The sequence below is a fragment of the Cricetulus griseus genome, chromosome 2 (assembly GCF_003668045.3).
Source record: "Cricetulus griseus strain 17A/GY chromosome 2, alternate assembly CriGri-PICRH-1.0, whole genome shotgun sequence".
NCBI lineage: Eukaryota > Metazoa > Chordata > Mammalia > Rodentia > Cricetidae > Cricetulus > Cricetulus griseus.
In genome coordinates this window covers 252,907,014-252,931,201 of record NC_048595.1, presented here as the reverse complement: position 1 = coordinate 252,931,201, position 24,188 = coordinate 252,907,014, and the positions used below count along the sequence as shown (strand labels likewise).

Below are 24,188 nucleotides of genomic sequence, written 5' to 3'. Positions count from 1 at the left end.
GATTGGATTACCTCGCTCAGAATGGTTTCTTCCAGTTCCATCCATTTTCCTGCAAATTTCAAGATTCCATTGTTTTTTTTTTTCTTCTGAGTAGTACTCCAATGTGTAAATTTACCACATTTTCTCTATCCATTCTTCGGTTGAGGGGCATCTAGGCTGCTTCCAGTTTCTGGCTATTACAAATAGTGCTGCTGTGAACATCGTTGAACAGATGTCCTTGTTGTATGAATGTGCTTCTTTTGGGTATATGCCTAGGAGTGGAATTGCTGGATCTTGTGGTAGACTCATTCCCATTTTCTTGAGGAGTCGCCTTACTGATTTCCAAAGTGGCTGTACAAGTTGGCACTCCCACCAGCAGTGGAGAAGTGTTCCCCTTTCTCCACATCCTCTCCAGCATAAACTGTCATTGGTGTTTTTGATTTTAGCCATTCTGACAGGAGTAAGATGGTATCTCAGAGTTGTTTTGATTTGCATTTCCCTGATGGCTAAGGATGTTGAACACTTTCTTATGTGTCTTTCAGCCATTTTAGATTCCTCTATTGAGAATTGTCTATTTAGTTCTGTACCCCACTTTTTAATTGGATTGTTTGGTGTTTTGGAGACTAGCTTCTTGAGTTCTTTGTATATTTTGGAGATCAGCCCTCTGTCAGATGTGGGGTTGGTGAATATCTTTTCCCAGTCTGTGGGCTGCTGTTTTGTCTTGCTGACTGTGTCCTTTGCCTTACAGAAGCTTCTCAGTTTCAGGAGGTCCCATTTATCAATTGTTGACCTCAGTGTCTGTGCTACTGGTGTTATGTTCAGGAAGCAGTCTCCTGTACCAATTAATTCAAGGGTATTTTCCACTTTATCTTCTAGTAGGTTCAGTGTGGCTGGGTTTATGTTGAGGTCTTTGATCCATTTTGACTTAAGTTTTGTGCAGGGCAAAAGGCTTGGGTCTATCTGTAGTCTTCTACATGTTTGCATCCAGTTATGCCAGCACCATTTGTTGAAGATGTTCTCTTTGTTCCATCGTATATTTGGATTGTTTGTCAAAAATCAGGTGTTCGTATGTGTGTGGGTTAATATCAGGAGTTTCAACTCTAATCCATTGGTCTACTGTCTATTTTTGTGCCAATACCAAGCTGTTTTCAGGACTATAGCTCTGTAATAGAGCTTGAAGTCAAGGATGGTGATGCCTCCAGAAGTTCCTCTATTGTACAGGCTTGTTTTGGCTATCCTGGGTCTTTTGTTTCTTCATATGAAGTTGAGAATTGTTCTTTCAAGATCAGTGAAGAATTGTGTTGGGATTTTGATGGGGATTGCATTGAATCTGTAGATTGCTTTTGGCAAGATTGCCATTTTTACTATGTTGATGGGAGATCTTTCCATTTTCTGGTATCTTCTTTTATTTCTTTCTTTAGAGACTCAAAATTCTTATGGTACAGGTCTTTACCTTTCTTGGTTAGTGTTACCCCAAGGTATTTTATGATGTTTGTGGCAATTGTAAAGGGTGATGTTTCTTTGATTTCTTTCTCCACCAATGTGTCATGCATATATAGCAGGGCTACAGATTTTTTTGAGTTAATCTTGTATCCTGCCACTTTGCTGAAGGTGTTTATCAGCTATAGGAATTCCCTGGTAGAGTTTTTCGGGTCACTTATGTAGACAATCATATCATCTGCAAACAGTGAGAGTTTGACTTCTTCCTTTCCAATTTGTATTCCCTTGATCTCCTTTTGTTGTCTTATTGCTCTAGTTAGAACTTCAAGGACAATATTGAAGAGGTATGGAGAGAGTGGACAGCTTTGTCTTGTTCTTGATTTTAGAGGAATTACATTGAGTTTTTCTCCATTTAATTTGATGTTGGCTGTCGGCTTGCTGTATATTGCTTTTATTATGTTGAGGTATGTTCCTGTTATCCCTGATTTCTCCAGGACCTTTATCATGAAGGGGTGTTGGATTTTGTCAAAGGCTTTTTCGGCATCTAGTGAGATGATCATGTGATTTTTTTCCCTCAGTCTGTTTATATGGTGGATTACATTGATGGATTTTCGTATGTTGAACCATCATTGCATCCCTGGGATGAAGCCTACTTGATCAGGATGGATGATTTCTCTGATGTGTTCTTGGATTCAATTTGCCAGTATTTTATTGAGAATTTTTGCATCAATGTTCATGAGGGATATTGGTCTCTAGTTCTCTTTCTTTGTTGTGTCTTTTTGTGGCTTAGGTATCAAGGTTATTGAAGCCTCATAAAAAGAGTTTGGTAATGACCCTTCTGCTTCTATTGTATGGAATACTTTGAGGAGAATTGGTATTATCTAGATATTGCTTTTTTTTTTTTTATTTTTCGAGACAGGGTTTGCCTGTGTAGCTTTGGAGCCTATCCTGGCACTCTCTCTGGAGACCAGGCTGGCTTCAAACTCACAGAGATCCGCATGCCTCTGCCTCCCAAGTGCCGGGATTAGAGGCGTGCACCACCAATGCCCAGCTAAGTACCAGTATTTTCATAACCACTCTTGTCACATTACCTCTCAAAGGGCAAGGTGATTAACATTCTGGAATGAGCATAATAACATCACCAGCGATCATTCTTTTTAAACCATTGCATCTTCCTTGCTTCTAGTGAACAGTGATAATGCTCAACGTAATTGCTCGTTCTTTCCAAAGAAATCAAATATTCATTCATTCATTCATTGATTCATTCAATAAATATTCTGTGCCCCTATGTGTTAGACACTGTTTAGGGACTCAGATGCAGAGAAAACCCCACCTTCATGGGCATTCCATCCTGGAGGAGGGGACTGACAGTCAGCAATATAAACTGCTGACTATCAGTCATAGTCATAAAGGGATACTAGCTAGGGTAAAAATGGTGGGACAAGAATATGTAAAGCTATGAAACCCTGTAATTTTGGATAAAGTGGCAAGGGAAGCTTCTGCTAAGAAGTGGCTTTTGAGCAAAAAGCAAAAGATTGTTTGCCTTCTGTGGAAAGGTTTCCTAAGCAAAGGTCACAGGGGATACCACAACCCTGAGGTGAGAATGTTTATTGACATTTTTGAGGAAAATGCAGAAGGCAGTGCTCACTAGTGTAATGAGTAGAGGGGTCAGTGAGATAAGAAACAGGATCTGGAAAGTCCTTCAGGACATGGGAAACTGTTGCCTTCCCTTATGCATATGGATTCCTGAGTTCTTCCTTTTTGTTTTTGACCTTTTCTCTGGCAACACAATCAGTTTTGTAGTTCGAAGAGTTACATTCAGAATGGAAGGAGAAGGAAATAGGTCTGCCTTCTTTCCTTCCTTCCTTCCTTCCTTCCTTCCTTCCTTCCTTCCTTCCTTCCTTCTTCTTTTGATATTTCTTTTCTTCTCCTCCTCCTTCTTTGATTTTTGTTTTGAGATAATGTCTCACCATGTATCCTAGATTAGTCAAGTGTGCCACTGTTCTGCCTCAGTAACACTGCCTATGCCAGTACACTTCTCTACCCTAGGCTTTAAGACTGCTCTGTGTGTGTATGTGTCTGTATATGTGTATGTGTGTTTGTGTGTGTGTGTGTGTGTGCATGTGTTTGTATTTTCTTATATGTATGTGTGATTGTGTTGTGTGCATGTCGAAGCACTGGATGAGGTGTAGTAGAGCCTGTGCTCATGGAGAAATGAGTTTGCAGTAGACTCAGCAATGCTGAATAAGTTCGGTGAACATGGAACACACAGAGGCAGTGTCTACAAACTGTGTATGGCCTTGACATTTCTCTGTCTATCTCACAGGGGACTATCCAGAATATGTGTCCTGAGACTTTGATGAACACCTCCTTCCCCTACTGCCATACAGACATCTGTGCACAAACTCACAAAATAACTTCTGTTCACAGTCTGTACTCTGTCATAAACTTGCAACCCAGTGCTGAGTTGGATATAAGACCTCTGGGGAGACAGGACCTAGTGTGATGCTCAGAAAAGGTAGGATAGTGGGACAAACACCGTGGCCACACCTCACAGGTTAGATGGAGGGTTGGATTACTATAGTTAGAGGTTCACTGTTTTTAAAATGCTCACGGATACGAATATTAATACTTTCTTTTCTATTTTATCTGTTCTGCAGGTATAACAGGCAAAAACAGAAAAGTCATCTCTGTAACCTCAGAAAGAATTGACATTGATTGCTACAAAAGAAATGCAAAAACCAAGCAGGACAGGTTTGGAGGGTGTGTTTCACACTATTAATAAAGAAGAAATTCAAAAACAAAGAAATGGTACTTTAATTGGACAAGAAAATTAAGTAATATAAATGCTGACTTAAAATATAGATGGTTTATCCTTTCTCTAATGGGCATGACCTCTTGAACTCACAGCCCACTGACTGCTTGTTTTAGTAAATAGAACTTTATTGGCACAGAGCCACATGCCATTTGTTTATATATTATCTGTGGTCATTTTGAGCTACCAAGGAAGAGATGAATAGCTGTAATGAATACTGCATGGCCTTCAATGAATAAGATATTGTTCTATATTACTCTGTGGGCCTTTAAAAACCGTGTTTTAGCCAGAGGTGAAGAGGAGAGACGGGGAAAGCTAACGGGGTGGCAAATATGAGCAGACTAAGGTGATATATGTATGAACATGTCATAACAAAACTCATGATTTTGTATGCTAATTAAAACAATCGTTTTTTTTTTTTTGTTTTTTAAAAAGCATGCTGCCAGGTGTGGTAGCCTATGCCTGTACTCCAGCACTTGGGAGATGGAAGTGTGAGGGCTGTGAGTTCAAGAGGCCAGCCTGGACCATGGAATAAGATCCTGTTGAAAAAGAAAAGTGACAGAAAAAAAGAAGAGGGGAGTGGGAGAGAGAAGGTAGAGAAAGAACCTAGAGAGATACTGTATAAATAGCTTCATAAAAATCATATTTCTCTTGTCCATAAACTATAAGTGGTTATTTATCTTACATTAGATATATTTTACTTTTCTTTCTTTCTTTCCTGTCCTTTCTTTTTCTTTCTTTTCTTTCTTTCTTTCTTTTTTTGAGACAGGGTCTTGGCATGTATCCCTGTCTGGAGTCAAATTCTCTGTGTATCTCAGACTGGCTCAAACATAAGACAATACTCCTGCCTCAGCTTCTCAGGTGTGGGAATTACAGGTGTGAATCAATATACCCAGCTCTCTTGGTAGTTTTAATAAATTTTCTGAAAGCCACTTCTTTCTGTTTGTGGTTTTGGGAGTCCAATTTAGGGTCTCTGGCACACCAGGCAAGTGTACCTTTGTACTACACCTCCAGGTCCAACTGAAGCAATTTCTGAGAAAGTAAAGGAAAAAAATATATTTTAATTTTTTTAATATTTACTAAAATAGACAAAATAAAATCCAAAGGCTACAATGTACAATTTTCAAAACCTGGATTTGTTACGGTATAATTAATATACAACTTACAAGTCACAGAGTTCTTTGCATTTCCACAAACACAATTAGGCAACCACAATCCAGATATAGAACAGTGCTAGCCCTAGCCCCACACATCCATACCTCTTGGATATAACTCCTTCTACTCACAACTTCTGCAACTACTAGTTGGTGTCTTCATCTCTTGTCTTGCTCTTACTAAGGATGTTTCCTTCTTACCTCAGTTATCCTAATGTCTTGACTTGCCTCCTTTTTGTGTGGAGAGACACCTGCCCCTTTCCAGGCAGAAAGATGCTCCATCCCTTTGGCTGACTTCAGAGAAACCCTCCTTGCATTGGCTCTGAAAGGTAAAGGATGCTGGGTCTCTAGGGTCATCATTTGATCATGGCATGCTTCCTTGGGCAGACATGTGCTAGGCATTCTATTTTTGACTACCTCTCCCAGGACCAAACAGATGACTTGGAATTTGCTTTTGACAAAACAAATATACCTGCTTGCCAGAGATCTCATTATCTAAGGATTGGTTTAAATTCCAAATCTACATAGGGTTAAATCTACATACTTGCTCCAGCTCCTCTTTAAGAATGTATACACGGACTTTCTCAAACACCAGGGACACCCTGAGCAGGAGCCTTCTCAGTCTCCATGCTCTTTGGGCTGCATGTTGCTTCTCTTCTTGGTATTTCTTTACTCAAATCAATATCATCCAATTAGCTGTTTAATGTCTTGAGATGATGATGGTTCCCTGTCACAAGTCTTCAGTATTTGTTCACTTGATAAAGTCTGGGTCTTTGTCTGGTAAATCAATAACCACCTGTGCCCACCCAGGTTTGAGAATAGAGTTGGTATGTTTGATATGTTCTATCTACATAGACCCACATACCCACCAAAGTAAGAACATAGATCACTTATCCAGAGAACACGTCTCAAAATGTCCCCATATCTTGCTGTCACAGATGGGCTATTTAATACCATGGAGAGGTTCTGAGGCTTAGGAGCCCACCTGCCTAAGGAAAATATATTTTGAGAGCAGAGGCTGAATATAAGCCTAGTGAAGAGCCAGTGCATTGGAGGCCAATCTTTCTGCTCACTGGCACCCATGATAGACCCCGCTCCCCACTGGCTTCTGGGGTATTAATGGTGTTCTACCTTCTCACGTCCTTTTTAGGTCTATTGTTGCTTCCTGTTGCACAGTATGGTTGTCTCCCACCACTCATATTTACTTTCTTTTCATTTCCTCTCTGGCTTATTTTCCTCACCTCCCTATATTATACTGAACAAATGAGGAAGATGCTATGTCTATCTGTTTAGAGGGACATGGTATGGATTCCACTGTGTTAGTTACTTCTGTATTGCTATGGTAAAATACTAGAGCCAGAGGAATTTATAGAAGAAAGAATTTACTTAGATTTACAGGATTCAGAGGGAAAAGAATCCATCCTGATGGAGAAGCATGGCAGCAGTCAACAGACAGGATGGCTGGAATGAAAGCTGAGGGCTCACATCTTGAACCAAAAGCAGGAAGCAGAAAGGGCAAGCTAGGAGGGACAAGAGACTGTCCCCAGTGACATATTGCGTTCAGCAAGGCCACACCTCTTAAGCCAAACATCACCATCAACTGGCGACCAAGTATTCAAAATCTAGCGCCTATGAGGGACGTTCTGATTTAAACTGCTACACCACTATGCAGGGTCTTGTAGGAGAGAGACTAAGCCCAACTCTGAGTCCAGCAAGGATCAGTAGGCATTTATAGTGAAAGAGCAAGGCAGAAATCTGTGTGCACACGGTTACTAAAGGAAATATTGAGGATAAAGTATTTATAGGTACAGATGTGACAGGGTCACCAGTGATGTCAGCCCAGAGTGATAAGACACCAGGAGTAGTCAAAGACTTACACAGAACTGTCTGCAGGATTTCTGCTTACACTGGTCACAGGGATGGGAAGCCCATAGTCACTCTAGTCAGAATGGAATCAGAAGATGAACCATAGATCTGGTACAGAGGAAAAGTCACCATCAATACCACTACAATATTGTATTTAAAAGCAATTAATAAAACCATAATGTTTCTATATGCTTCTGTCCTTTTCAGTTTTACTCAGTGAACTTCCAACCTCTTTTTCCCTCTTTTTGATCTTTTTGATTCATCATGATAATAGTCACTCATGATCGAAGCATTTCCTTTCATTCCCGTATATTAGTTCTAGCACCCATCATTTTGGTGATACCACACAAATGTTCCCAGTCTGTGATTAGGGAATAAAGGGTGGGAGGAAGCTCTTCTAAGATTACAAAGCCTTGTTTGTCATCTGCCTGACTCGGCAAACTTTCAATCCACATTTGAAGCCATTTAATCCCTATGTGTACATTCAGCTCAAACTCCCAGACCAATCTCCCACAAATAGTAGGAATTTGGGAAAATTTGACCAACAATGTCATATTAGGTCAATGTACTCTTTGTTCTCTGACTTTGTACACTAGACAAATACATAATTTTTCTTTTCTTTTCTTTTCTTTCTTTTTTTTCAAGACAGGGTTTCTCTGTGTAACAGTCCTGACTGTCCTGGAACTCACTTTGTAGACTAGGCTGACCTTGAACTCATTGAGATCCTCCTGCCTCTTCCTCTAGAATTCTGGGATTAAAGGCATGCGCCACCACTGCCTGGCCATAACTATTCTTATGACTGAATTTGTGCCAGAAACTGGCTCTCCTTAGTTTCCAATAAGTGTCATTAAAATCTACTACGTATGTATGTATGTATGTATGTATGTATGTATGTTATGTATCTATATCTATCTATCTATCAATCTATCTACCTATATATCTATCCATCTATCTGTCATCTATCATGATTTGTTCTTGTGTGTTAGCTCCCTTAAAATTTGAAGTTGTTGGTACAAGATGTAACCTTAGTATTTAGCTCTGTGTTTACTCACTTGGTAGCTGAGACTATAATCTTTGGGGCAAGTTTTTGGTGATCTTGAGACTTCATCCAAAGGAGAAGATTTTTTTTTTTTTGCATTAAAGGGGGATTTTCTGGCCAGGCATGGTGGTATAAATCTGCAATCTCAGCCCAGGGTGGCTGAGGCAGGAGGACTAGAATGAATTAAAATTTAGCTTATCCCATCCTTCTCGGACTATACAGCAAGGCCCCTGTCTCAAATGTTGTTTTGGTTCTCCTCCATCCCTACTCCACTGGAGTAAGTAGCCCCTAAACCAGGACTTAGAACTGGTCCAGCTGAAGGAAGGCAGACATCACCTCTTCCCATGTAGTTTTAATGTTATAGAAAAGGATGACCTTGAATTCTTTACTTTCCCTAGTGAACTTGTAAGTATGGCTACAGTAAAAGAAAGACCAGACAAGCACAAAATCTATGGGATGGATAATATTTTCTAATTAAATAAGTAATCTTGACTTACAGTATCGTTATGGATCCTGAGCTAGTCTTGAATACATATATATATATATATACATATATATATATGTATATATATATATACATATATATATATGTATATATATATCTTTTCAAGACAGGGTTTCTTTGTATAGAGCAGGCTGGCCTTGAACTCATAGATATATCTGCCTCTGCCTCCCAAATTCTGGGATTAAAGGTATTTACTACCATTGCCTGTCTGTAAAATATATTTAATTATTTTTATTTATGTTTTTAAGATAGGGTCTCCCTGTGTAGCCCTAGTTGGCCTTTGACGCATAGGGATCCTTTTGCCTATGCTGAGTGCTGTGATTAAAGGTATTCACCACTGTTGTAATTTTTTAAAAAAGCGGCTTGAGAGAGAAAGAAGCCGTGCAACAGAGTTCAAGGGGAGGTTTTTCTTTTCTTTCTTTCTTTCTTTCTTTCTTTCTTTCTTTCTTTCTTTCTTTTTTTTTAATTAAGGGAAAAGTATCGAAGAAAGGGGAAAGGGGGAAACCAGCTTCTGGGGTCAGGAGCAGGAGGAAAGAGGAAAGAGAGGCAGAGAGAGAGAGATAGAGATAGAGAGAGAGAGAGAGAGAGAGAGAGAGAGAGAGAGGAACAGATAGAGACAGGGAGAGAAAGAGAGAGGGATGGGAGGTGGGCAGGACCCTTTTAAAAGAGAACATATTGAATATGCACAGGTGGTACTCTTAGTGGCAGCAGCTGAGGGTGTATCTTGTCAGAACTCCAAAGGCAGGCCAGTAGAATACCTAAATACTAACAACCACCACATAGGCTCTGTCTGGCCTTGAACGTTTGCCCATCCTTTCACCTGCTTCTTCTGCTTCCTCGGTGCTGTGTATGGCACCAAACCTGCCTCAATATTTGCATAATTAATTAATGTTTTAGTTTTTGAGATGAGGTCTTGCTACATAGCCCTCAACTCACTAGGATCTTGCTATATTTTACCCTTTCCAAGTACTAGGATTATGGGCCTTGGCCACCATGCTTGGTTTATACTCAAGTGAGCTCTGACTATTGTTGGGCAACTTTTTGTTTATTGAGCAAGTTTGTTCCACCAGTCTTCATTATGGTGAGTTCAAATCTCATGATGACTTCCCTTCAGTCCTCTAACTTTAGCCCTAGACCCCATCCCGCCTTCACTACTCCATCCCTTACAGTGAGCAGCATAGCCTGATGGAGAAAGCTCCTACTCCAAGTTCAAGTATCAAATTCACCCACTTCCTGGTGACTCTTTACCATTCCCTGCTCTCTTCAGTTGCCATAGAAAAGAATGTCCTTCTTAGTGGCTTCCTCTTCCTGGGTCCTAAGAAGTAGTTTCCCTTTGTAGCTTCTAATGCCACCCTTGTAAGTGTTTGTTTCACTGGATTTATCTGCAATAATCATAAACGGCTAACAGTCCTCCCTGGGTCTTTTTCTTGCTTTTTACAGCCCAAATGCTTGAGCAAACTACCTATAATTTTTTGTCTTTCCTCCTTAACTTCCAGCTACAAATAGTTTGCCAGCCACACAATCTGCTTCCTTCTCAAGGACTGCCCTAACTTCTTCCAGCAGGACCTTTGCAAACAAGCATCCATGCCCTCAGGGTAAGCTGTAGACCTCTTCTCTTGACCCTTGAAAGAATTTGACAGGTCATCACTCCCTCCTTCTGAAAAACATTCTCTCCAACTGGTGTCTTAGGAAGTGCAATTCTGGAGGTTTTCATTCTCAGACCTTTTGATACAGACTCCTTTGTTGGTTTTTCCATCTCAACCTTCACTCCCACTGAACACAAGAGTTTGTAGGTAATTTTTTTTCCATATCAACCTTTCAGTTTGCTATGTTATATACTGGTATTATTGATCTATTTGTATTATTTGCATGATAGGAAGATTAAAGACAATAGTAACATGCCCTCCCCCTGCCCCCACAGTCTTTTTAAATAACATTTTGTACTCCAAGAAATTCAGATCATCAACTTGTCTTTGATGGAGTTACAGACAGTTATGATCTGCCATGTGAATGCTGGGGATCAAACCTGGGTCCTCAGGAAGAGTGGCCAAGCTTTTAAACACTGTTCCATCTCTCTAGCCCACATAGGATTATTTCTTGATGGAAAGCTGCCCTTGGGATGGTGTGCAATACAAATTGATATCTGGATTCAACCAACTGTGTAATGAAAGAAAGAAAATACATCTGAACAGAATATATATAGGTCTGTTTTTCTTATCAATAGCCCCCAAACACTGCAGAGTAACAACTGTTCATATGGCATTTGCACTGTGTTAAGTTCGAAGCCATTTTGAGATGATTTCAGCCGTTCAGGAGGATGCATGTGGCTTATTTTATATAAGATCTTGAAGCTCCTCTAGGGTCTGTTACTCTTGGTAGTCTGGGATCCTAGTTCCCATGGATACTGAGCAGCAAATTGTCCTTAGCCCTCATCTTGTTCATTGAGAATTAATGGAAATCTAACTGCTTGCTCTGGTCTTTACTTTGCACCAAGTTTGACAACAAATAATACTATTTACTTGTGTATTTATTTATTTGATTATTGGCTATTTTCAGACAGGGTCTTAACTGTAGTTCAGATTGTTCTGTGTTTTACTGTGTAGGTGTCTTAGTTTGAGTTCTTATTGCTGTGAAGAGACACCATGACAGCAACTCTTATAAAGAAAACATTTAATTGAGAGCCGGTAGCTTATTGTTTCAGAGGTTCAGTCCATTTATGCTCAACGATGGGGAACACTGTGGCATGCAGGCAGATGTGCTGCTAGAGCGAAGACTCCCACAGGAAGTCCACTGATTGTCACACTGAGTGAAGCTTGAGAAAAAGACCTCAAAACCGGTCCCCACAGTGACAGACTTCCACTAGGAGGAGGCCCAGAGTAGAGGTGTGCCCTCCAGCCTCAAGGTCAGGATTAAACACCTGTGTCATCAAGCCTCCTCCAACAAGACCATATTTCTTCCAACAAGGCCACATCTCCTAATAGTGCCACTCCCTATGAGTTTATGGGGCCAAATACACTCAAACCACCACAGTAGGTCAGACTAATACTGAATTTTTGGCAATTCTCCTCCTTCAACTTCCTTTGTACTGGGATCACAGATGGGAGCCACTGTAACTAGCCAGAGAAAATTCTGAAGAGCTATATTGGGCCCTAATACTGTTTATGAAGAGAAACAACTTGTTAAATTAAAATGTGCTGCTAAAAAGGGATGGATCTGTTTTTACTCTGTTAGAATAAACCAGGTTTTCATGACAACAGCCTTAGAATTTGTACGCTGACCTCAAGGGCTATGTAGAGTTCAAGGGCTATCGGGGACACATAGAGGAACCCTGTCTCAAAAAACAAAAGTGTGAAACAAGGGAATTGATGGAAAGACAAGTATAGCCTCCTCATAGCTGTCAATACAGACAGCTTCAGCTATGGAGAAAGCAAACCTTTCATAGTGCTTTCTGAATTTTGGGGCAGTGCTCCAGAAACAAAACAATTTTCAAACCACAAAATTGCTAGAATGTTCTTTCTGTGCCTCTGTTACTGCCTGAGGTGCCATCCTGTCTTCTGTCCCGGAGCTTTCTGCACAACTCCCTTTCACAGGCCACTGGGAGTTATAATTTCCACTTTAGGTGTCTGTTTTCTTCTACCCTTGTAAGCTAGAAAAAAGAAAAAAAGAAAGAAAGAAAGAAAGAAAGGAGAGAAAGTAAGAGAGAAAGGAAGGAAGAAAAGAGAAAGAAGGAAGGAAGGAAGGAAGGAAGAAAGAAAGAAAGAAAGAAAGAAGAGAGAGAGAGAAAGGAAGGAAGGAAGAAAATGATTTTACCCATCTTCAAATTCTAAGATAGCTATTGAATTCAGTGCTAGACTTGAGCAGGGAGAAGGATGCTGGGGAGAGAGGGGCATTTTCTTCAGTGGTGTCATGGTCACTGGTTGAGTTGCTGTGCTCCGCTCACCTATGATTCCATTTGTAACTCTAAATCTGAGTGACAAAAAAGGGGGTGAATGAGTAAGTAGAAGACATCTCTACTAATATTCCTCTTCAGTCTTCCCCGAATCCCCTGAAGCTTGTCTTCTGGACGATCCAGCACTCACTGTCCATCTCATCTAAAGACCCAAGCTATACCTACTTTAAATTAAATTATTTAAGTGGCTCAGGAAACTGGATTTGACCATTTCACAAATTTTACTAAATCCTAGTTAGTTTTGCTAACATTGATATTGTGTCCTCCCGGGCTCTCAAACGAAGTGACTATGACCTCTAAGATACATGTTTTTGTGTATATGAAGCTACAGACACATATCTTATGTTATCAGTTTGAGTCACTTTATTCTTTGAGACATAATATTTATATTAAGATGGAGACATATTTTTACAGTCAAAGGCAAAACTTGGAATAATTAAAAAAATAAGAATTTCAGGGCATGAAATTACAAAGTATTACTGAGATAGGATGAGAGAATCTGTGAAAAATTCCTATGCTTTTATTAGCTGAAGCATGCAGGCTTATAATGTGTGTGTTGTGTAGATTCATGCATGCACACATGCATGTGTATGTGTTTGTGCATGCTGTGGGTGTGTTAGAAGTTGTGTTTCACATAAAAATCTGCAGCAAATATTTATGAACTTTAATGTTAAAATAAAAATTTCAAACAAATTAAGGAAATTGTAAAACATCTTCAATGTTCAGTTCTCTAGACACAGCACTTAAAAGCAAAGATCAAGTGATAGTAGCTTTAATAATATAAAATTACTAAATTGGCCTTCCCGGCAACCATAATAAAGTCAAATCCTCACCACTTTCCTGGATCCCTTGCAGTGGGATATGGGAATAATCTGGCACAGTGTTGAACTAGAAAGAGTTCCCATTTTATCTAGATTTAGGACAATAAGATTTGAATGTTACACATTAACCAGCAAGTAAAGCCCCATACAGCACCACAAAATGAGTAGCTGTAATGCAGTTTAAGGAATTTCCATGAAGACTTTAAAAACACTTTTGGGAAATGATAAGCATGTTTCTGTGTTTTGTGTCATGGCCAACCACAGCAAAGATCATATGGATTCCATCTTTACCAAGACATACCAAAGCCCTGAGTTTGATAGCTTTGCTCTATGGGGACCCTAATAGGCAAACAGTTTAGATACATAGACCGTAAGAGGCCACTTTCTTCTGTATGAACTGACCAGGAATTTTGCTGCCCATTTAGTCCCCTGGGCAGTAGTCTTTTAGGGTGCATTCATGTCTTTGAATGAAGATGTTTATGAAAGGTCAGTAGAGGCCACAGAGCATGAAATGGCTAAAAAATTCTTCCTTTCATTTAGTCCTTGACTTTGTATTCATTAAATAAGAAAGCCAGGGACTAGCTCCAAAGCTGTTCTGCTTTAAATAGGCTGTGATAATATAATAAACAAAGGTCTGGATGAAGTCTTCTAAATGCAGTGCAGGGTAATAGGGAATGTCTTTTGTGTCTAGATTTGTTCATCGAAGTTTGTATCACATGTTGCATATATATGTATTCAAGGAGATTGTAATCTTAGGTAAGGCAATTTGAAACAAACATCAGGTTTTTTTTTTTTCTTTTTTTCTTTTTTTTTTCTGGTTTCTCTTTTAAGTCTTCATTGACAGAATGGAAAACAGAGTTGAAAACACAAAGCAAACATCACTTTAGATTCTAGATTTCCTCAATGAAGTAGAGCAAAAGTGTTAGAAGAAAAAAAAATCTTCCTGCTCATTGTTTGGCCAACACAAGTTACTGATTTACTTGGATCAAGCCTTGTGTTCTTGATATTTTTGTGTCTAGACATCCAAATTCTCTACTGTAATTCCAAGAATGCAAACCCAGTGTTGATGGCATAGCAATGAAGAAAAATACATGTAATAAATTTCAAATAATCTTATTTGAAAATCATTACAAACAAAGTTAAGAATGATTTCAATAAAAGGCACACATATTTTCTAAACAGTGTGTCTGGGGTATTTAGAAATAAAACAGTTACAAGGCACAATCTAAGTACCTTGGAGGATTTTATTTACATCACTTAAAAATGTATACATTCAAAATATTTGTCTGATTAAATAATGACATTGAAGCAGTTAATTTACATTGGCAGTAGACTTAGATGGTTCATTTGAGTTTTGTGGATGAAAGCAATGGTACTTAGGAAGAAACATCAGTGATATATAAGTAGAAAGATGAAAAGAGAAATCTGCTAGCCCAGAAAGAAGAGTGTATTAGGGAGAGAAAATCTGAAATTATGTTTTCTGAATTATGACATGGAGTGGAAAGCTGATAACAAAAAGTATTATTTTAAATTCTATAATGATTTGCATAGATTTTGAAATTTCTGCAGTGATATTATGGGCTTCATATATATTACTTCCATCAAATAGAACAATGCAGTATGAATGAATGCCTGCAAGAATAAGACCTTAGTCCCAAGTTCTAAGGAGGCAGCCTGGTAACCTATCTTAAATATAGATCGATCCTTCTTAGGCAATCATGTTGTTGGGCGTACTTTGTCCACACAAGCTTGCCTATTACTTTTCATTTTAAAGTCATTGGTCATAAGACAGTGAATCTTCTGTATTCTTATAATTTACTTTATGGAGAGAAATGATAAGGATATATTTTTCTTCTGTTGTATGTTTCCTGGTTCTCCCTGAGGCTGCAGTGGAGAACTATGTTAAAGTTGGTGAGAAGGAAGGCAGTGGTAGCGGCTAAAAGAATGGTACTTCCAGCAAACAGTGAGACTTTCCAAATTGCAGGGTACCTGCAAACCAATGAATACATTTCATTGATTCCTACAGTAAATGTTTTGGTGTGTAAAGGTCTTTCTACTGGCGGAGTCATTGGATTGCTGTTTCCATTCCTTGTTAAACTCAAATATGGGAAATTTGGGCTTCTCTGATAGTCTCTTCCCTTCCTTCGAGAAGAAGCAGCCTGACAGAGATAAGCGTCCAGACACAAAGATTCCAAATCACCATCACTTGGTTCTGGGGATTTTAAACTAATATGTTCTAACTATAGTTGCTTTAAAGACCAGGAAACCAACAAAATGTCCACTGGTATTACTTTTAAAATGCTAATAAAATAGCTACCACATAGAAACCCTTTTAAAAAAAGCTTTTAAAATTTTAAATGATTAAACCCATGTAAGAGCTGGGAAAAAGATAAAGAAACCCTGTACGTTCACCACTCTGTTTAATCAATGCCCCATTTCCTATTTATCTCATTATATATTTAATATGCATCCCTAAATATAAAGATACTTTAAAAATAACCATTATCACACTCAGAAAATTGGAATTAGTTCAAGTGGAAATATTTAAAGTGTGTGCACTTTAGATATTTCATTTGGCAAGGCAGAACTATGCCCAGAGAAAAACATGAAGCTGAAATAAGCCAGTCCTCTCCTGGCTCTCCAGGAGGGCAGCCCAACTGCATGGAGAGACAAGCCAGGACACTCCAGTAAAACTGTCCTTCCCTTTTTGGTCCTTTATGGGGTTCCAGGTATCTGAATGCAGATGTGGACGAGTTTGTGTATAACTCACATTCTTGGGATCAGTATGTTGGGCATTCATGTTTCCAGAGAGGTTAATGGTGGAACACAGCTCTGGGGAGGGGGGGCAAAACTGAAGAGACTGGGGCAAGAGATAAAAGGAAGAGGCTCTTGCCAGCAACCCTAATATGGAGCTAACCATTCTTAAACACACCACCAACTCAAAATCATGTTTTAGAAAGCAGAATAGAATATGGAATACATTTATATGGTCAGAGGCCTTGTAGATTCTGAGTCCAGAGAAAGGGATGGAATACTCAGAGAGAATGCCTTAGAAACCATACTGTAGAGACAAGAGTGAACTATCATACTGATAGGCAGATGTCCATCTAACAAAGGGACCGATGACATCCATCTTACATGTCACCTTGACTAGGTTATGGTTCTTTTTTTTTTTTTTTTTTTTGGTTTTTAGAGACAGGGTTTCTCTGTGTAGCTTTGGAGCCTGTCCTAGCACTCGCTCTGGAGACCAGGCTGGCCTCGAACTCACAGAGATCTGCCTGCCTCTGCCTCCCGAGTTCTGGGATTAAAGGCATGCGCCACCAATGCCCGGTGGTTATGGTTCTTTTATATATTTGATCAAACACAGGTTTAGATGATTCTGTAATTAAAAAAAAATAACACCTATGGCTAATAGTTAAATCAGTAGAGTTTGAGTAAGATTACTCTTTATAATATAAGTGAGCTATAGAGAAAAGATACTGCTTCCACTTGAACTTGAACCTACACCATCAGTTCTTGCCCAGGTTCCATTTGGTTATCCACTGATATATCTGAAGTTTCTTGGTTTGTTAGCTTCCACAGCTATGTGGATAAATTTATTGTTACTCTTGCTTTCTTTTGAGAAAGTATCTCATATAGTCCAGGCTGATCTTGAACTTGATGTATACAGCAGAGGATGACTTTGAAATATTTATCCCTTTACCTCCATCTCTTAAGTGCTGAGACTAAAGGCATATGCCACTTCCTATGGCTAACATTGTTAAGTTCCTTTAAATAAATGTGCACACATGCACACAAATCCTATAGGTTATGCTTGTCAATGGCAGGAATAAAGAATTTGTTTTATGATTTAAACAACTGCATCTAAACAATGTCATATTTCAACCAAGCTATCAAAAACAAAAAGCAAAAATCAAAACTGATCTCACAGGACCTTGGGTTTTGATCTAGTTTCTTCAAAATTTCTCCTGTTGCTGAAAATTGTATTAAGGGTTCAATGGTTGATAAGTTTTATGGATAACCTGTCAACAACCCAAATTTAACATTATCCATTTTTACATTGGAGGAGATGAAACTCAAAGAAATAAATAGCTATTTGGGTAGTGCCTATTAGCCAGTATGGGGACTCACCATCACCAAATGCCACAGCCCTTTAACTAACTTACAGGCTTTAATGTAGCAACCAAGTGCTTGGATACTTTTGGTGATATAAAAACCATTCTACATGGCAATCTTTACATGTATTGTTGACATCTTCATTAGAAAGGGCTTCCCCTGTGTGTGTTTCTGCATGCTAGGCAGAAACCATCTACTTTTTCAGTTGGGCCTTAAACCAGACTTTACATGCCATAGCCATGTTTTCACTGTCTATACTTCAAACACTTGATGCCATTTGACCCCAAAGAAGAAAAGGTTGTAATAGTTCCAGATTTCTTTCTTTCTGATTGTTTTTACTGGTATTTACTTGTGAGCTGTCTGGTGGTCAGCTCCATCAACTATTTCAAGGGCTTGACTCAAATTTCACATGCCCAGAGAACAGCGGAATGCCTTGCCTTCTCGTGTATGGCACCTCCACACATCAGAAATGTACTAGTTTGTTTTTCTTCTTTGTTATGACTGGGGTCTCCCTTTGTAGCCCAGGCTAGCCTTGAATCCTTTGTTCTCCTACCTTAGCCTGGGTAATATAAGTGTATACCATTATAATATTATCATTACTAGCTTTTAAATGCAGTTTCAATTTTTTAATAGACTCCTTTTTGGATGTTGTTTTGCTTATTTATTTAATTAGAGACAAGGTGTCATATTGCTTAAGCTTGTCTTAAACTTTTTATATAGTAGAGGAAGACCTTGAACTGGTCTTTCTACCACCATCTTCCAATGTTGGCATCATAGCATAGACCACCATGCCTGCATCCATTCCTTCTGAAGAACTGGTTTCTCATATTTATGTATGTGTGGTAGATAGTTGACTTAGCATTTACTTGTTTAAAACTCATCTGATTGATTTCTACCTATTTATTGGTTCTACTAAGTTATTTGTTTCTGTATGCTTTGTCTTTTTGTTATTTGGCAGACCGGTGTTGACCCTCCTGCCTCTGTTTCCTTAGTGCTGGGATGATAAATACGCCTAATTTGATTTTTTCCCAAAATATAATTTTGGTAAGCATATCTAGAACTGCTCTTTGAAGACACATCAGGTGTAGAGGTATGAAGGAATTGGTACTAAAGATTCAGAGGCAAAGAATCTCCGTTTCCTGAAGCTTAGGACTCCCAGAGAAATGGCTGTTGGTAAGAGGCTGGGCATTCTAGAGAAAGAGGAAATAATTAATTGCAGGCAGGCTTCAGTTTTGGGAAAAGCAGCAGGGACAGGATGAAGAAGAGGGAAGAGTGTGAGACGTGCTTTCCACAGACTGAGTCACAAAGGCAAGGCAGGCAGGATGAGTTGATTCTGGGTCATTTTCAGGTAGAGATCAGGAAGAGAGAGATCTGAGTGACTAAATAGGTCAGAAGGACATCAGTAGAGGACGATGAAGCAACAAGGGTGGTGTGATAACAGTGTGATTGCCTCAACATATTTTGAAATGCACTGAGATGTATATTAGGCCAGGAGAATAGAACAAAGCACAAAGACTTTGTTTGAAAAGCAGGAACTTATTTTCTTATCATTCTGGAAGCTAGAGAGTTTCAAGGTCCAGTTGATGGCAAGGTTTGTTTCTTTTGAAGCCTTTCTCCTTGGCATGTATGCAACTAATGCAAGATTCTTTTGTTCTTTGTGTGTCTACATTTGTCTATCTGTCTGTCTGTCTATCTACCTATCTATCCATCCATCTATTTCCTGAGCCAGGGTGTCCTTATATGTTCCTGGCTGTCCTGGAACTCACTATGTAGACCAAGCTGGATTCACACTCACAGAGATGCACCTGCCTCTGCCTCTCCACAACTAGGATTAAAGGCATGTTCCATCCTGTAGTCAGAGTTTCTGTTCTGCCTGGTTCCACAGACATTTAGCCCCAAATAAACACACAGAGGCTTATATTAATTAGAAACTTTTGGAATGATGGCTAAGGTTTCTTATTGGCTAGCTCTCTTTTAATTATTAACCCATTACTATTAATCTATATATTTCTACATGGCCTTATCTTACCAGAGAATGCCCAGACCTGTTACTCTTTTGGCAGTTACATGGCACCTCTATGGGGGCTCTGGCTCTTTTCTGCATCCTCTCCCCAGAATTCTCCTTGTCTGGTAGCCCCATCTATACTTCCAGCCTGGCTACTGGCCAATCAGTGTTTTATTCATCAACCAATAAGAGAAACATATATACAGAAGGACATTCCCCCATTACCACCATGGCCAGAAACAATCTCTTCTTATATGACATGTCATATGGAATGGGAGCCTAGCCATGTGGCCTCATTTTGCCTTCTTTATTTCTAAAGTGTATCCCAGGAAAGTCACATTCTGAGGTAATAGGGCTTCAGATTTTGAGATAAACATTTCCGAGGGGACATAGTTCAGTTTATAACAAGAAGAATACAATCAATAATGAACAAATTTAAAAAAAATCCATTTATCTTTTTCAAAGTTGTAGGAGTGGAACTTCTCAAACTTCACTGTGTGTTGTGTGATAGAATAGTGGCCCCCAAAGGTGTCTGCATCCTAGTGTCCCAGACCTATGAATGTTACATAGCTTAGAAAAAAAAAAAAAAAGCTCTCTCACATGTGGACCAGGAAAGGGTTTTGAACTTACAAGTTTAAATAACCAGAGAGCCCAGCCTAATCAATTATATTGGTGCTTTTAAGTAAAGGACTTCTGCATGACTTTAGGTTCAGATAAAATACAATGCTCTGTGGATTGTGTTTGTCTAGCATGCAACAAAGTCATGGGTTCAAGTTCAGCAGCATTTAAAGTATTCATTGTGGTGCATGCTTGTAATTTAAAGCTTAGGAGGTGGAGGCAGAGGGATTAAAAGTTCAAGTTCATCCTCAGCCCCAGAGCCAGTCTGAAGCCAACCTGGCTGCATGAGAGCCTGTATCAAAAACAATGGTATGGGAATGACCTGAGAATTGCAACCCTGCTGGCTTGAAGATGCAGAAAGGGTGCTGGGGGCTAAGGAGCATGGCTAGCTCCTTGAATGGGGAGAAACCAGGCAAAGAGTTCTGCCTGATGGTGCCAGAAAGGAACACCGTCTGAAACATCTTCATTTTAGCCTAGAAAGAGCTATGTGGCCCTTCTGACTCACTTATTTTGCTTTAGGTTACTAAATTTGTAGTAATTTGTTCTCACAAGATTCCAAAACTAATTTGGTAGGCGTAGGCATCCCTAGAAATCTATTTTAAAACACTGTTTCTGATTCTATTGTCTGCATTTCTAACGAGCCTCAAAGTGATGTCAATGTGCCCAGAATTGTGGACCACACTGTGAGCGGCAAGGCTGGTGTTTAACCCTTCCCTCAATAGCATGGATGAAAGGACTGAGGAAAAAGGCATTTCTCAGACACTATTCTGGTGGGTATTGTTACTAGAGTCTTTTATCCACAGTCCTGTTTTTTTGTTGCAAAACACAGCACTCCCACTCAATAATAGCAAAAAAAAAAAAAAAAAAAAAAAAAAGCCAGTTAGGAGCCTGCATGGGAACAGCAGGCAGAGGTGCCAGTGTTTAGAATATTTGGCTCCAGAGTGTCTGTGTGTTTATGGAGCTTGCTGAGGTGGCCTGGCTCACACTTGGCTGATACAAATTGTTTCTCATGACCAACACCTTGGGAGGACTAACTGCTGCTCGCTATGAGCTACAGTCCAAGCTCTCTTGTTTCTTTCCTAGGGTGGATCTGTCCTTCATCGGTGTCATTAAGAGCAAGAGGACAGATAATTCTAGGGCAAAAGGGACTTTTGTCACAACAATTGAATGGGACAATTTCCAGGGAGAGACTCACTGGGTCCTTCTGTTCTGTAAACTAAGAATGGCATACAAGGAGAGAGGGGATGTTCCCGGTGACCTGAAGGCTATGTTCTCTGTTTATCTTGCTGCTTGAGGGCACTGTGTTCTTATGTGACTGTGTACTGTTAGCTGTGCTCTCCAAGATGGCACTGTCTAAAGGCTTGGAAGAAAATTTCCAGGTTACTAAAGAGGTTGCAGAGTAAGATGCAGAAGGTAAAGAAGAGGATGCAGAGCTCCACATTAGCGTGGAACAAAACCACCTTGGGGACTAGTCTCTGTCCCTAGCCACAAATAAACAAATAAAAAGGCTCACAACCTTCAGGTGGAGACGGCTCACCAGTTAGGAACATCATGTTCTTGGAGAGGACCTGGGTTTCCAGCACCCATGTCAGGTGGCTCACAACGACCTGTAACTCCAGTTCCCGGGGATCTGAGGCCCTTGTCTGGCCTCTGGAGGACCTGTGTGCACACCAACATGGACAGAAATAAAAGCAAAAAAGTAAACCTAAAAAAAAAAAAAAAAAAAAAAGTCCTCAGGGAAAGCAGAAAGGAAAGGATTCAAAGAATGTATCAGGGACTCGGGATGCAAAGTTGTCATGTAAATGTTTACGAGGCAGAGTGAGGAAAGGACATATGACCCAAGCTACGTGCAAAGCTCACACTCTGCAGAGCAATGAGGACGAGTCAGAGGCTCTGGAGCAAGGGTTTTCCAACGACTTAGTTGGGAAGAATCCCAACCAGGAGCCTGCTGAACCACACATTCCCTGGCTTCTATTCCTTGATTCTCTAAAAACTGTTTATTATGGAAAATTCCAAACATTAGTATCACAGATCGAAGGCACACACACCCTGTCATCAGACTCAGTAATTATCGTAGTGTGGGGAATCATTGTTCCCTCTGCACCATCTGCCCTGTGTCTCTGTTCTCCTTCCCTAGGGGACTATATCAATGCAGATCTCAGCCACAGGGCCAGGTGTCCCAGGCAGAGCTAAGTAAGTGCTGACTCCCCAGGACAGAGGGTTCCTGACATATCTGTGAACACTAAGGTCTAAGTCGCTCAGAGGTATCCCTGGGCAAATAGACACAACAGACCACTTGGGTTTTACAGCCTCTTCCAACAGCTCAGTCCTTTATTCAGAAGGATTTTTCAAGCAGAGGAGGGGACTAGGAAGTGGGAAGATCCAGCTGAATGACAAGGGGAGTCACATGGGGAAGGAGCTACAGGGCAAAGGTCCTTTCAGGGACAGTCAAGACTGTCAGAGACTGAGGACTGTGTTCCCAGTTTGGGACAGAGGAGAGTCAGCCCCCCAGATTCTCATAGTGTAGGGTTTAGTTGCCTGGTTGGGATCATTTCTGTCTCTTGGATAAGAAGCAGAGCTATCTCAGCTTCTACGTAAGTGGAATAGAGTTATCTTCTTAGTTGGAAGCATGTTTCTTTTCTTATTTGTTTGAGGCAGGGCCCAGTTATACAGATCCGGCTGGCCTTGACATTGCACTTACCTTCCTGCCTCTGTGTTGTGAGCTGGGCTTCCCGGCCTTTGTTACTGGGCTAGAAGTATTTTTTCCCTTGGTATATAAGATCTTCAAATAACCAGTCCCAGGGACGTGAGACAGACTCCTAAAATTCCTTAAGCAAGCTACACAGTGTTATAATGAGATGGATCCTAGTTCCAGTCACTGGTTCTTAGAACTCTTGTATCTACACAATTAATTAGACAATGTAGGGAGCAGTCCTGCTTGTTTGAAGTTTTGCTGATAAATCACATTTTCATCTCCTAGTCCACAGACTGGGGCAGAAATACAGGGGGAGGAAAAAAGCAGGTGTTGACTTTGTTGGGCCTAACCCTTGCCCTGTGGTTAACAATACTTGTAGTGCTTTCCCCGGGAAGAAAGGCCCAGGAATCCGCAGGAGAGCCCCTGTTAGGGTGCTATTCTAAAAAGTGCCTCTTTTTTTTTTTTTCTTCTTCTTCTTCCAGTTTTGGCAAGGAGTTTGGCTTTTGCTGTTGTAAAACTTGAAAGCCAAACCAAGCCAAGCATGGTGGGCCAAAAGTGTATTTCCAGCATTTGGGAGGGAGGCAGAGGCAGACAGACTGACAATTTGAGCTCGGCCTGAACTACAAAGTAAGGCTTAGTCTCATAAAACCAACCAACCAATTAACCCACAAAAACTCAAGCCAAGTCTGAACCTGCCTGGTATTAAGTTTGCTAAGTACCCTGCTCTACTGCACGCACAACAGACCTGTGACAAGTTAGGTCTTTGTGCTTATTGCAGATGACATTGCAAAAGGGTTGCAGGCAAACTGTTGAGCCTATTCCAAAAGAAGGAGTACACGAATAGCATTTAACAATAATCATGGTAGACTGGGCTTGATCTGAACCACCAACCAATGATGAATGTAAAGTGAAAATCAGAAGAGACTAAAATCAGAATTAGTCCACGAGGGATGTTTGGTAGCATCTGTGACAGTTTTGAATTTTTTTACATTTATTATTCATTTTCATTTGCATGGTTGGAGATAGACGTTGCACATTTGCTATGGCTTGCCATGGTGGTCTGAGGATAACTTTCCTTAGATTCTCTTTACATTGAGGTTTCTAGTGACTGAATTCAGGTCATCAAGCTTGATGGCAAGCCCCATTACCTGCTGAGCCATCTGGTCAACCCTGAAACATTTCTGAT

General features: G+C 40.0%; 1 long non-coding RNA gene across 1 annotated transcript; it reads left to right on the top strand.

The window, feature by feature from the left end:
* The first annotated feature begins 2,425 nt into the window (after positions 1–2,425).
* LOC107978208 lies at positions 2,426–4,896 on the top strand. The gene is made up of 3 exons (XR_003481882.2): positions 2,426–3,937; positions 4,080–4,182; positions 4,670–4,896. It is a non-coding gene; the product is annotated as an uncharacterized LOC107978208 (long non-coding RNA).
* The last annotated feature ends 19,292 nt before the right edge of the window (positions 4,897–24,188 follow it).